Source organism: Lepidochelys olivacea (genome assembly GCF_965140295.1).
Source record: "Lepidochelys olivacea isolate rLepOli2 genome assembly, chromosome: 20".
Taxonomy (NCBI): domain Eukaryota; kingdom Metazoa; phylum Chordata; order Testudines; family Cheloniidae; genus Lepidochelys; species Lepidochelys olivacea.
Genome location: NC_140430.1, coordinates 14,238,485 through 14,253,312, shown reverse-complemented (window position 1 = coordinate 14,253,312; position 14,828 = coordinate 14,238,485). Strand labels below are relative to the sequence as shown.

Below are 14,828 nucleotides of genomic sequence, written 5' to 3'. Positions count from 1 at the left end.
GCTGGCTGGCTGGGGGGGTGGCTGGCCGGCCGGAGGGGCAGGGTGGCTAGCTGGCTGGGGGGGTGGCTGGCCGGCCGGAGGGGCGGGGTGGCTGGCTAGCTGGGGGGGTGGCTGGCCGGCCGGAGGGGCGGGGTGGCTAGCTGGCGGGGCGGGGTGGCTGGCTGGGGGGGTGGCCGGCCGGCCGGAGGGGCGGGCTGGGTAGCTGTGGGGGGTGTGGCTGGCTAGCTGGGGGGGTGGCTGGCCGGCCGGAGGGGCGGGGTGGCTGGCTAGCTGGGGGGTGGCTGGCCGGCCGGAGGGGCGGGGTGGCTGGCTAGCTGGGGGGGTGGCTGGCCGGCCGGAGGGGCGGGGTGGCTGGCTAGCTGGGGGGGTGGGCTGGCCGGCCGGAGGGGCGGGGTGGCTAGCTGGGGGGGTGGGCTGGCCGGCCGGAGGGGCGGGGTGGCTAGCTGGGGGGGTGGCTGGCCAGCTGGAGGAGCGGGGTGGCTGGCTAGCTGGGGGGGTGGCTGGCCGGCCGGAGGGGCGGGGTGGCTGGCTAGCTGGGGGGGTGGCTGGCCGGCTGGAGGGGCGGGGTGGCTGGCTAGCTGGGGGGGTGGCTGGCCGGCCGGAGGGGCGGGGTGGCTAGCTGGCGGGGCGGGGTGGCTGGCTGGGGGGGTGGCCGGCCGGCCGGAGGGGCGGGGTGGCTGGCTGGGGGGGTGGCCGGCCGGCCGGAGGGGCGGGCTGGGCGGCCGGCCGGAGGGGCGGGCTGGCTAGCTGTGGGGGGTGGCTGGCTAGCTGGGGGGGTGGCTGGCCGGCCGGAGGGGCGGGGTGGCTGGCTAGCTGGGGGGTGGCTGGCCGGCCGGAGGGGCGGGGTGGCTGGCTAGCTGGGGGGGTGGGCTGGCCGGCCGGAGGGGCGGGGTGGCTGGCTAGCTGGGGGGGTGGGCTGGCCGGCCGGAGGGGCGGGGTGGCTGGCTAGCTGGGGGGGTGGGCTGGCCGGCCGGAGGGGCGGGGTGGCTGGCTAGCTGGGGGGGTGGGCTGGCCGGCCGGAGGGGCGGGGTGGCTGGCTAGCTGGGGGGGTGGCTGGCCGGCCGGAGGGGCGGGGTGGCTGGCTATCTGGGGGGGTGGGCTGGCTAGCTGGGGGGGTGGCTGGCCGGCCGGAGGGCGGCAGGCGGAGCAATAAGCGCGGAGGGTCGAGCCAGCCCGTGACTCGGCGAGAGGCTCCGTTCGCCTTTAAGAGGCCGTCGCTCGCTCTCCCGGCCCGCAGCTCCCGGCCCCCCGCTCAGGGCGTGTCTGTCCCCGGGGTGGCGGCGGGGCGGGGGCGCGGGGCGAGGCCGGGAGCGGGAGGCAGAGCCCAGCCGGGGCTGGCACGGAGCGCGCTGGGGATGCTGCTGCCGCTGGCCGGGGCGCGCTGCAATTAGCCAGCTGGGCACCGGCCTGGCCAGGAGCCGGCGGGGGAGCCCGGCCCAGGCCGGCTGCTTTGTTGCTGCTGCTGCCGGATTTTCGGGGTGGAAGGAAAAATCCAGGAGGGAGCCTCCCCCCATCAGGATTGAGAGGTGAGGGGGCTGGGCCGGCAGCGGGGGCAGGGATGGAGGGGGGGGGACCAGTGCTGGGGATGGAGGAGAGGGGGCAGGGATGGGGGGAGGGGGCCAGTGCTGGGGATGGGGGGGGGGCAGGGATGGGGATGGAGGAGAGGGGGCAGGGATGGGGGGAGGGGGCCAGTGCTGGGGATGGGGATGGAGGAGGGGGCACCCAGGGATGGGGATGGAGGAGGGGGGCAGGGATGGAGGAGGGGGCACCCAGGGATGGGGATGGAGGAGGGGGGCAGGGATGGAGGGGGGGCACCCAGGGATGGGGATGGAGGAGGGGGGCAGGGATGGAGGGGGGGCACCCAGGGATGGGGATGGAGGAGGGGGGCAGGGATGGAGGGGGGGCACCCAGGGATGGGGATGGAGGAGGGGGGCAGGGATGGAGGGGGGGCACCCAGGGATGGGGATGGAGGAGGGGGGCGGGGATGGGGGGGGCAGTGCTGGGGATGGAGGATGGGGGGGAGGGATGGAGGGGGGTACCAGTGCTAGGGATGGAGGGGGGACCAGTGCTGGGGATGGAGGAGAGGGGCAGGGATGGGGGGAGGGGGCCAGTGCTGGGGAGGGAGGAGAGGGGCGGGGATGGAGGGGGGGCACCCAGGGATGGAGGAGGGGGGCAGGGATGGAGGGGGGGACCAGTGCTGGGGATGGAGTAGAGGGGCAGGGATGGAGGGGGGGACCAGTGCTGGGGATGGAGGATGGGGGGCAGGGATGGAGGGGGGGACCAGTGCTGGGGATGGAGGATGGGGGGCAGGGATGGAGGGGGGGCCCAGTGCTGGGGATGGAGGAGAGGGGCAGGGATGGAGGGGGGGCCCAGTGCTGGGGATGGAGGAGAGGGGCAGGGATGGAGGGGGGCCAGTGCTGGGGATGGAGGAGAGGGGCAGAGATGGGGGGGCAGTCCTGGGGATGGAGGAGAGGGGCAGAGATGGGGGGGAGCCCAGTGCTGGGGATGGAGGAGAGGGGCAGGGATGGAGGTGGGGGCCCAGTGCTGGGATGGAGGAGAGGGGCAGGGATGGGGGGAGGGGGCCAGTGCTGGGGATGGTGGAGAGGGGCAGGGATGGGGGGAGGGGGCCAGTGCTGGGGATGGTGGAGAGGGGCAGGGATGAGGGGAGGGGGCCAGTGCTGGGGATGGTGGAGAGGGGCAGGGATGGGGGGAGGGGGCCAGTGCTGGGATGGAGGAGAGGGGCAGGGATGGGGGGAGGGGGCCAGTGCTGGGATGGAGGAGAGGGGCAGGGATGGGGGGAGGGGGCCAGTGCTGGGGATGGAGGAGAGGGGCAGGGATGGGGGGGGGCAGTGCTGGGGATGGGGGAAGAGGGGGGCAGGGCTTGTCCTGTACATGCTCCAATTGCTGCTGGGCCGAGCTACAGCTTGAGGGCCCCCTCCCCCCACAGGGCAGGGATGCAGGGGGCAGGGCTGACTCCCCCCACCCCCAGGCCTGGCCCCTGGTACCGGGGCTGTTTTGTGTATGAGAGCAGAGCGGTCGCACTTCCCCCTCGGTGAGCTCCAATCACTGCTGGGGGAGGGTTCACCCCCACCACCCTGGGCAGGTTGTTTTGGGGTCTGGGGGAGGACCCTGGACACGCTCATATGGTAGCTGGGAGGAGGGGATGGGGATGCAATCTGAGTTATTCACCCTGATTTTCCTGGGGGCGGGAGGGCGGTGCTGATGGGGAACTGAGGTGAGTTGTGTTGCAAGCCGCTGGTGTTCAGATCCTTGGTGGGGTCCTCCATTCCCCCCTCCCCGGCTGGATCCTTTGGTGAGATGCCCCCTTCCCCCAGGTGCCAATACACCGCCAGCAACATGGACACTCCAGGATGTGGGGGGGAGAGATTGAAAGGCCAATATGGCTGTGGAGGCTGGCAGCCTTGGCACACGCTTGTGCCCGCTCTGGTCCCCACTGCATGCCCATCTGTGCTGGGTACGCAGGCCCTGGAGGAGCTGCTGTTCTGGCCGCCTCTGCGTACCCAGGTCTCCCTCCTTGCCCTGAGGCAGTGCTGGTCGGGTGGATGTCCTAGAGGATGCAGAGGGCCAGGTGGCCCTGGGGGTGGGAGCTGGGAGCTGAAAGAGAGGGAAGCCTGGTGCGGGAGCGAGTAGGACCTTGCTCTGTCCATCTGAAAGATGGGGACTGGGCTCCCAGTGGGGAGAAGCAGCCATGCCCAGAAATGACCCTATCCAGGGGCTAACACAACGTGAGACAGCAGGGGGCGCTCTCAGTGCAGCTGCCAAAGAGAAGGGGGAGCTGTCCCCCAAGCCAGGGACAGAGAGAGGAGGAAGAGCTGTGGACTCCCCCTTAGTTTAATCCCAGCCCTTCTCCATCCATCCCCCTCTGGGTCTGGATCTGCCCGTCACTCATCCATTGGTGCCCCCCACGAGATTCCCCACCCCCTACTCTGCTGCTGCAGAGGGAGGGATGTTCCTTCAGACAGAACCACTTCTCCCTCCTCTAGCCCCTGGGATGCTGGGCACCAGAACTGGGAGGGAAAGGGAGGTGATGTGTCCTAGTCCCCTTCCTCCCCCCCGGCTTCTGTCCCCTTTTGCTGGAGAGGACTCCCCCACCTGCTGAGGACATCCTCATCATTACATGGGTGACTGCTACTCCCCATCACTTTCTGTGTTGGCTTGACAGGCCCAGAGGCCGCTGGGTAGGCCCAGAGCAGGGAGGGGTGGAGGGAGAGGAGCAGCAGGAGGGACAAGTAACCCCCCCATACACCTCAGCCCCTGTGAAAGCTTGGCTTGTCGGCTGAGGCCCCCAACAAGAGGGGTTCGATTCAAGCCAAGAGGGCTGCGCGCTTTGGGATGGGACTGTGCTGGGAGCTGGTCTGAGAACCCACCAGCTCATTTCATGAAGGGAACTGCCAGCCCTCCGAGCAGAGCTAGATTTGAACCAGCGGGCTGGAGGCAAAGACTGTCGGGTCCAACTAGGGGTGGGGAGAGATGGGGTCTGCAGGGGAAGAGGGGGAATGCTCCGGATCCCTTACCCAGAGCCCTTGCCAGCATTCAGGTGTGCTGCTCGGTTCTGACACGTGGAGTCCAGGTCACTCGAGGGGAAAGCCGCTGTAGCTGCACCAGGAGGGGTCCAGCCCAAGGGGTGTCCCTGAGAGCATTCTCCAGGAGGGGAGTGCAGCAGAGCCATCTCTTGGCCAGGCTTGGGAAGGGGGGAATGAGCCATCCCAGTTGGATCATTCACCTTGGTGTCCCTTTGCAAGCTGAGGGGAATGGGTTGCAGCCCCTGACAGAGCCCAGCAGGGGGCACTGCACACCACTACTCCAGCCTCCTGCTCGGAAAGGGGCGGGGGTGGGTGTCCGCAGGCACCAGGACCTGGCCACGTCCCAGCTGATCTAGAAGGTGGCGCTGGAGGTGGCGATCTGATGCCTCAGCTCCAGGACTGTGTCCCAGACGGGAGGGTCGTGAGCAGGGAGAACAGGCCCCCTCGCTCAGGCACATCCCTGCTTGGAGAGAGAAGGAATCCCTGAGAGCAATGACGGGTGGGAGCCTGTCCTGTCTTGGCCCAGCTGAAGGAGATGGAGGAACCCAGATCTTACCACTATGGATCAGACTCCCCGCCGGGCCCCCTGCCTCCCTGGATCGGCCCAGTGACCATCTAACTTCATACCCCAGCTCCTGCCACGCTGGGCCAGTTCAGGTCCCTCTTGGTTCTGGTTTCTTGCCTCTGGCAGTTGCCAATCGCAGCGCTTTAGGGAGGAGAAAAGCCTTCCTAAAACAATGTGGCCTGTCGGAGAGGAGAGCGGTGAGGTCCCTTTCTGATCCCCAGGGGACCATTTCTACACGGTTGGATCCATTTCTTCCCCTCCCATCCATTCTGTTTCCAGACTACCACTGGTGTGGGGTGGGGTCCATGGCAGCTGAGGGGGTCAAGCTGCCACGTGCCCCGTTGCCTGGATGTTGCAAGGTCCCAAACCTGATTGTGCTTCTGGAGGGAATTTCTCCCCAAGAGGTCCCCCTAGTTCTGGCGGGGTCCAGGGTGCATGTTGCAGTGATAGGGGCAGACAAGTGACCTTTTTTGGGGGGGGTGGTGCACGTCTGTCTCCCTGACTGGCTGCGGGGGGCGGATGCTAATCTGCTTCAGAAAGTATCACTGTCACCATTTCATGGGGGAAGGGGTAGCAGACGTGGGGGCTGGGAAGGGGGAAGAGGCATGTTGAGGTCACGTGCTGAACGGGAGCAGAGATGGCAATGGAACCCAGGAGTCCTGATTGCAAGTCCCCTGCTCCAAGCACTAGGCCATGTTCCCATCTGGATAGTAAAGAGGTTTGGGGGTAAGAGGCCATTAAAATAGATCTGCCACCGAGACCTTTACTGTGATTTTCCTGCACCCACCATGAGGCAGGGGGATTAAATTTGTAGCTTGGTCTTTTCCCAGATTGCAAGGACTCCAGCACAGACTCAGGGCTGCAGCTTGAAGCAGATCTTTGCTCTGGGGTTCTTGCCTTCAGAAGGGGAGTCAGAGATTTCCATGGTCTCTGTACCATCAGGCTTTATAGTTCGCTCTCTGACATGCCCACTCCATCCTGGTAGGAATTCTGGGTAGTGTAGTTCCAAAGGCACTTCCTGTTGCACTAAGAGCTACTATAAGTAGAATTGCCACTAGAGGGCAACAGCAACAGGGCAGGCGCGTCGATCTCACACCATTCAGTGGATAGCAGGCTGCGTGCTCCATGCGTCAGGGTTAGGGTTGCAGGGCATTGGCATTGCTTTGTGCGTGCGTGGATGGGAATGGTAGGACTGGACTAGCTGGGGGTCGGGGCAAAATGTGTTGGCAGAGCTGAGGGGATCCCAAGGCTGGAGTGGCAGAGGGGGCTGGGGTTCAGGGGTGAGGTGCCTTGGCAGAGCTGAGGGGGATCCCCACACTGGGGTAACAGAGGGGGCTGGGGTTCAGGGGCGAGGTGCCTTGGCAGAGCTGAGGGGGATCCCCACACTGGGGTAACAGAGGGGGCTGGGGTTCAGGGGCGAGGTGCCTTGGCAGAGCTGGGGGGGATCCCCACACTGGGGTAACAGAGGGGGCTGGGGTTCAGGGGCGAGGTGCATTGGCAGAGCTGAGGGGGATCGCAGGGCTGGAGTGGCAGAGGGGGCTGGCGGTGAGGAATGAAGTGCATTGGCAGAGTGGTGTAGAGGTGACTGGGCTCGACAAGCAGGGGCTGCTGTAATTCTTGCCTTCCAAGGGGGTTGCTGTGCTGGATGGAAGTTTGTTTGCAAAACGCTTTGAGATCCTGGATGGCGCTGGAGTGGGACAGCGTATCTCAATCCCCAGCTTCTCGACACGGGGGGCAGACGTGTCTCTGTCCATGCACCACCATGCCGTGCTATTGGTGGCCCTGCAGCTGGGGGCTGGCGCATGGGCCCCAGAGCTGGCATCCATCCCCTTGTGTATTTCAAACATCACCCCATGGAATGAGCAGGGCCGGTGCGGCCCCGTGGTCGTTACACTCGTGCAAGGACGAGCAGGGATTCATTTCTGTGGGCATCTGAGGGACGTGAGCCCCAAGGCAGGAGAGGGCTCACTGGGGATGCTTTGTGGTGTTGGCACTGGGAGAAGTAGTGTCATGGTTGTGCCTAGTGGCCCTAGCTCAGATGGGGGCCCCGTCGTGCCAGGCATTGCACAGACACAGTCCCTGCCCCAGAGAGCTCTGTCTAAATAGGAAGAGTGGGAGGGGAAACTGAGGCCCAGAGAGGGGAAGTGCCTTGTCTAAGAGCCAGGAATAGAGCCCAGGAGTCCTGAATCCCAGGCCAGTGCTCTATTCATTAGGCCACACTGCCCATGGGGATTACACAGCGAGCTCTAGGCAGCGGTGGGATTGTCTCCCTGTCGCAGGACATGGGCTTGCACCATTTACAACCCCTCGCTGTGGAGGGTGGGTAAGTTTTATTATCCCTGTTTTACAGAAGGGGAAATGTGCCCAGAGCAGGAAGTGACTTGTCCGAAGCTGTACAGTGAGTCAGTGGCAGAGCAGGGAATAGAACCCAGGTGTCCTGACTTCCTATGCCCTGCTCTATCCCCTGGACCACACCGCCTTCCCAGAGCCAGGAATCCGGGCTTCCCAGACCCCGGATCTAACCACTAGATGACATTCCCACCCTCAAAACCAGGAACAGAATCCAGGAGTCCTGGCTTCCCAACTTCTGAGCTAACCCCTAGACCACACTCCCCCCCTCGGGAAAGCTTTCAGAAACCTTGACTATGCCCATGCCTCTAAATTGTCCTCGAGATTTTCTTTAAATCTGGGCTGGTTTGATGCTGTTCCGATACGCTAGGATTGGGACTCCCCCCTCAGGCTGGGGGTGGGGGTGCTGTGCAGGGGGGTGGGAGGTGTTGTGCAGGGGGAGAGGGCAGTCTAGTGAGGGAGCGGGCTCTGAGAGAAGGAGGATGGCTCTAGCCTGGGATGTGGGAAAGCTTGGTTCTTCTGTAGACTTTCCTGTGTGACCTTGGGCATGTAGGCTGCAGAGCTGGGGGCTACCTGGGCATGGCCTGACCACATTTTGGCCAGCCACAGCCCAGCCTGGGGCAGCCGATCCAGCAGCACCGGGGTCAGGCATGGGGTGGAGCATCCCTGGTCATCATGAAGGGAGGGAGTGACCCGCCTGCGTGCAGTGGTGAGAGCCAATAGGGCCTGAGCATGGAGCCAGGCCAGCCCCAGGGGACAGGAGCCACCACTGCAGGCTGAATGTGGGGTGGGTTCATTCTACAACTCCCCCACCCCAGGCTCTATCATCTGCTGGGGACAGGACCCGACATCCCCTTTTTCTCCTCTCCCCTCCCCCGGGGCGTCCAACTGTAAATGGCATTCCACATCCCCTGTTTGTGCAAGTCACCTGAACGGTATTTAGACCATGGGAGTTAGGTGCCAGATGCCATTGAGGAGCTGAGCCTCTCTGTGCCTCAGTTTCCCATCTTTACAGTGGGGATAACAGCCCTGCCCTGCCTCTCAGGGGTTGTGGGAATAAATACATCAAAGTGTGTAAGATGCTCAAACACTGTGGTAACAGGGGCAGATAAGTACCTTGGATAGGTGGAGCGTGAGTGAAAGTTGATACAGGATGGCTGTATAAAAGGCAGGTGTCTGTGTAAATGTTAATAGGCAAGATGGCTGTAGACATCAGAAATCTGCAGGGTTGATTTGGTAGGTGGGGTGGGTTGAAACCTATACTAAAATTGTAAGCCATCACCTTAAATCCTCAGCGGGTTTCCTGGTCCTGCTGGCAGCCTAGGGGACTTTGTAAGGAAGCATGGAATCTGGGTGTCAGCAATCTGCAAAGAGCTGGAGCAAGGCAGGACAACTGGGGCCTAACTGTCTTAGGGAGCAGCCTGCTTTGTCTCTCTCTGGTTTTGGTTTCTGGTGTGTTAAGGTGCTGGATTTTAAGAAATCAAATAGGGTGATGCAATGTTCCAGTAAGAGTTCCTGACGTTTTTAACTAACATGTGCTGTGAACATAACAGTCGGACAGTAAAACTAGGTGTTCTGCTTGGTAAATGGCTTCTCTGTGCCAAAAACAACAAAAGAGAGAGGATCAAATAGCTTAGGTTCAACGCTGCATACGGTTTACTATTGATCATTTGCATTGTGGAAGCTCTTCTGGGCCTTAAGCAGGAACCAGGGTCCCCGTTGCACATGGTGTTGGCTTTAAAATCCCGAGTGAAAGGGAAAACGTTTCCTAGCCAAGTCTTGTGATAGTTGGTGTTTTTCTGAAAGCCCCAGCTCCTGGAGTCCTGAGATGACAAGAGAAACACAGCTTCCATTTAAGAAAGTAATGTCCATTTCTAGGTCTTGAGATGAAGAAGGAAGATCTTGAGATTGTGACTCCTAAATACCCCCAACCCAGGCGGCCAGTGAAAAGAACCCAACATTTATTATTATTTTTAAGCCAATCTGGTGATTTGTTGGGGGCCCCTTGATGAATGGCTGCGGTGGCTGACACAACGTAGCTTCGAAAATATATATACTTTCAGTGGCCACAGTAACAATACGTACCTTTTAGCATAGGTAATCTCTGCAAAGGGGGTTTATTACAGAGCCACCGGAGGGAGCCCCAGACAGTGTCTGTTTTGCTGGCTCTGCAGAAATAAGCACAAATGTTGTCGTACAGAGGCACATTCCAGGCACACGGAAACGATGCTCGAACTCAGCCAGATGTTGCGGCTCGATGCAGGAGTCATAGGGTGAATTCTCCAGCCTCTGCTTGGCAGAAGGATCAAGCTAGCCAGTCAAATGGTCCCTGCATGACTTGATCACGATCCTACATGGGGAGGCGATTTCACATAGGAGAAGGCTCTTGATTCTACCAGATAAAGGCAAAGTCCTCAAGCTGAAGCTAGATAAATTCAGGCTAGAAATAAGGTGATGGTGATTTACCATTGTAGCAACTTACTGATGGATGTGGAGGATCTCTATCACTTGGGGTTGGAACCAAGACTTCCTAGAACAGATATGCTGTATCATAGAATATCAGGGTTGGAAGGAACCTCAGGAGGTCATCTAGTCCAACCCCCTGCTCAGAGCAGGACCAATCCCCAGTTTTTGCCCCAGATCCCTAAATGGCCCTGTCAAGGTTCCTTCCCCACTCTGAACTCTAGGGTACAGATGTGGGGACCTGCATGAAAGACCCCCAAAGCTTATTCTTACCTGCTTAGGTTAAAAACTTCCCCAAGGTACAAACTTTGCCTTGTCCTTGAACAATATGCTGCCACCATCAAGCGTGTTAAACAAAGAACAGGGAAAGAGACCAGTTGGAGACGTCTTCCCCCAAAATATCCCCCCAAGCCCTACACCCCCTTTCCTGGGGAAGGCTCGACAATAATCCTCACCAATTGGCCCAGGTGAGCACAGATTCAAACCCTTGGATCTTAAGAACAATGAAAAATCAATCAGGTTCTTAAAAGAAGAATTTTAATTAAAGAAAAGGTAAAACAATCACCTCTGTAAAATCAGGATGGTAAATACCTTACAGGTTAATCAGATTCAAAACATAGAGAATCCCTCTAGGCAAAACCTTAAGTTACAAAAAGACACAAAAACAGGAATATACATTCCCTCCAGCACAGCTTATTTTACCAGCCATTAAACAAAAGAAAATCTAACTCATTTTCTAGCTAGATTACTTACTAATTTAACAGGAGTGGTAAGGCTTGCATTTCTGATCTGTTCCCAGCAAAAGCATCACACAGACAGACCGACCCCTTTGTTTCCCCCCTGCCAGATATGAAAGTATCTTGTCCCCTCATTGGTGATTTTGGGTCAGGTGCCAGCAAGGTTACCTTAGCTTCTTAACCCTTTGCAGGTGAAGGGGTTTTGCCTCTGGCCAGGAGTTACCCTTCCCTTTATATTTATGATAGGCCCCCTCAAGGATTGAACTCACAACCCTTGGTTTAGAAGGCCAATGCTCAAACCACTGAGCTATCCCTCCCCCAAACTGTAGCTCAACCCCAAACTATGAGCTGGATGCAGGGATTGCTGGGTGAGGCTCTCCAGCCTGGGTTATACTCAAGGGCAGACTAGATGTTTGTAATGGTCTCTTCCAGCCTTAAAATCTATTGATTCCCAAACTTGTTCCCCTAACACACAAACATCGCCCACTGGATGGAGCCAGTGGTTGGGGCACTCATCTGGGATACAAAAGGCCTGGGTTCAGATCCCAGTGTTGCCTGATCTGGAGCTCAGGGACTTGATCCCATGTTTTCTGTATCCTAGGGTAGTGCCCTGACTAGCAGGCTGTTGGGTGTAGTCCAGTGGCATGCATGTGTGCGTTCTCTCTCTGGCTTTGATCTGACATTTCATCCTGGGCCTGAGGAACCTTCCAAAGGCAAGTCGAAACCACCACGTTTGTGCAAAAAGTTGCACTTTCAATGAATTAGTGTTTTCTGGCCCCGGTGGATCTGTCCAGTTCTCGTCTTTGTCCCCCTCTCGTAGCCGCTCTGCATAAGAGGCCAAGGAAGCTGTAACCGCAGTTGCTCTTTAGCTCAAGAGGCAGCTGCTTTCGCTGCTAAGATTCCTGGGTTCAAAACTCACTGGTGGCGTGAGCAGCCCTGATCACAAGAGACCCTTTCCTTCCAGTGGATCGCGCTGTTCCCACCAGAGGGGTAAAGCTGGGCTCAGGAGAGGACCCCACTGCAGCTCTAACCCCGTCTCTGAGCTCAGGAGAGAGCAGCTGAGGCCAGGAACTGGTGCCTGCAAGGACTGGTTCTAGGGATGGACACAGGGACAGATCTCTGCAGGGAGGCTGGCGGCAGAGGGGTGTGTGGGGGGGGGGCGGAATTTTGTGATGCTCACAGGACACGGGGAGGGGTACAGCTGAGGGAGGGGAGAAGCGTGAGCAGGTTTTGTTGTGGGGACACTGAGTCTCAGCACCCTGGGGGCTTGGGGTCAGCATTGTCCCTGGTCTGTGGAAGCTGGCCGGGGCGGGGGGGTTCTGCCGCAGCCTGGGCATCCCAGCCTACCCCTCAAGAATCTGCATGGCCAGGGTCCCTTTAAGGGTGCTCTCAGGACAAAGGGGGGAGTGGTTTGGATGCTGCTTCACCTCCCCCCCCCTCCTGCCCCCCAGCTCAGAGGCAGGCCTGGCAGCTGGCAGCTGGTGGGGGGCCCTGCTGCCCATCTGTGCAATCTGGACCCAGCTAACGAGGCCTGAGGCAGAGGTGGGGAAGGGGGAAGGGCTGCATCTCAACCTGCTTTCTCCCTTCCACTCCCTCCATTGACTGATTGCTGGGTGGGGGTCAGAGAAATGGCTGGGCTGGGTGGGGGGGCAGAGATGCGCGCGCAGACAGAGACTCGACCAGGCTGCGCAGTCTAATGTGAGACAGGAGCCCAAAAATCCATTAGCGTCCATTATGGTGGGGGAGGGGAGCTCCCAGGGGGCTGTGGGGGGAGGGAGGATGGTTACAAAACCCTGGCTTCTCTGCATGGCTGATCCCTTCTGCTTTTCGCTCTCCTCGCTGGCGGGCTCTGCAGGAGGGGTGACTTCGGGGCTGTTGGGAGTCAGGACCCTTGGGTTCTCATCCCAGCTGTGGGGGGGGGTGTCTAGCAGTCACAGCAAGGGGGCTGGGAGTCAGGATTTGTGGGTTCTAATCCCGGCACGGTGCGGGGGAGGGTTAGAGTATGAGGGCTGGAAGTCAGGACTCCCGAATTCTGGCTCTGGGATGGCAGTAGGGTCGAGTGGCTAGAGCAAGGACTGGGAGTCAGGTCTCCTGGGTTCTAGCCCAGCTCCGCAACAGATTCACTGTGTGACAGTGGGTTTTTATGCTCTGCAGCGCCTCGGAGCTCCAGTCACAGGCTGTGAGCGCATTGTGCTTGGCGCTGTACAAATGCAGAACAGAAGATGGTCTCTGCCCCAAGGAGAGGTCTCCCCGGCTCTGTTAAATAGGTCAGGACTTTGCCTGGAGTAAATTCTGACCCTCCGGGCTGGTGAAAACCTTCCCCAATTGCCTCAGAGTCACCATTTCCTACCTCCAGCTCTTATGCTACCAAACCTACTCCACCTGCACTGCCCATTTAAACCGCCTTCCTTTGCCAGGATCCCTGCTTGAGTCCCCCCAGCACACCCTCCTCCTCACTGCTAGGATAATGGCAACCATCCCTAGCTCTGATTTAGCCCTTTTCATCAGCAGATCTCAAAGCGCTTCACAATTAGTATCATGATCCCAATTTTCCATATGGGGAAACTGAGGAACAGAGAGGGGCAGTGACTTGTCCAAGGTCACCCAAAGGCAGAGCCGGGAATACAGCTTAGGTCTCAGACCCAGTCCAGTGCTGTACCCACTAGATGATACTGCCTAGAAGGGCCCCATCCCTGTGTGCTTCCTGTACGCCCCCACTTCAATCGCCAACCTTCACTGATCGCCTTCCTGATGTTGTTTCCAGCTGATCAGGAAGTACCCTGCTCTGTGGCAGGGGTTGCCCAGCTGTGGGCGGGAGGTACTTGCTGGTCCCTGGAGGGCTGCTTTCTGGGTCTGTTCGTTCCCAGCTGCTCAATCCCGGGAGACTTCCCTGGTGTTAGTTTGCCAGGTAAGAAAGTGGCTGTAGGTGCCATGGGGATGTCACATGAGCATGAAGGGGTGGGGGAAGAGGTGTGATCGGGGAGGGGAGCTTGCCCCATAGAGTCAGCCCCCTCTGCCCCATTCTGACACTCTCAGGACAGGGTCAGGTCCCGTAAAACAGGACCTTATTTTTACAAGCCCTGAGATGAAAAAATATACACGAGACTTTGAGCCTAGGGGAAGGTGTCCCTTTCTGGGAGTCAGGAGTTCAAATCTCAGCTCTTTAAGGTGGCCACGTGTGGTCTCTCTCATCCACATTGCCTTTCAGAGTGGACGTGCCAGAATTACGGCCCCGGCTATGCTATCTGTAACCACCACCATAACGATCCTGACCTCCCTTGTAAAGTGTTTGGAGAGCTGTGGATGGAAAGTGCTACAGAAGAGCGAGATGGGGGTGTTATGACTAATCCCTAGACCACGTGCCCAAGCCAGGAGCATAACCACAAGGCCCAGCAGCCTATGCTGTCTCGCATATAGCTGGATGCACTCTGCCAAGCACGTTGGCAAGTAACAGCGTGTCCATGGCTAGCAGTTGTTCCTGTGTGGTAGCTTCCAAGGTCACGGGGCCTGGCCTGGCTGATGACTCACGTGGGCAGGTCTCATGGTTGCACATGGTAAAATTTCCTTTTTCTTTTTTCGCCCGTTTTCTTGTTCTTTGTTTTAACGCGACATCAGTGGACGCATGTGCAAATGTTGGCCTGGCCCTTTGCTTCCATCTCCCCTCTCTAAAACGAAGGGTAATGGGCCCAGTTTTCAAAATCGCCAGGATTTATGCTTCCAAGTCACTTGCATGATGGGGAGATGAAGCCAGGAATGAATGCCGGTGCGAGCGCCATAGAGCCGCCCCATGACTGTGGCTCCTAAACGCTACAGCTAACAATAGAAAGCAAGGGACAGAGAGGGGAAGTGACTGAGCTCCTGTCTCACAGTGGGTCGGTGGTCGAGTTGGGCTGGAACCCCGGAGTCCTGACTCCCAGTCTTTGCTCTAACCACTTGGCCCTACTGCCATTTCAGAGCCGGGGCTCGAACCCAGGAGTCCTGACTTGCAGGGGTTGGGTGGTATGTGCGGTCACACGCTGAATGAACAGGATGAAAAGAAATATTGCAGAGCTGCTCAGTCAGGGCACAGGATGGCCGGCACTCACGTAATGAGGCAGGGGTCCTGTGGGAAAAATAGCAGGTGATCATGCGATTGAATGCACGGGGCAGAGGCCGAGGGGAGCTGAATTA

General features: G+C 59.4%; 1 protein-coding gene across 2 annotated transcripts in view; it reads left to right on the top strand.

Moving 5' to 3' along the window:
• Positions 1-1,182: 1,182 nt before the first annotated feature.
• MAP3K12 (mitogen-activated protein kinase kinase kinase 12) overlaps positions 1,183-14,828 on the top strand; it is an 89,923-nt gene continuing 76,277 nt past the window's right edge. The window contains exon 1 of one of the 2 annotated variants that reach the window (XM_084609975.1): positions 1,183-1,526. The gene's annotated coding sequence lies outside the window, so the exon portion shown is untranslated. The remainder of the gene's footprint in view (positions 1,527-14,828) is intronic. The other variant, XM_084609974.1, reaches the window with a different exon arrangement.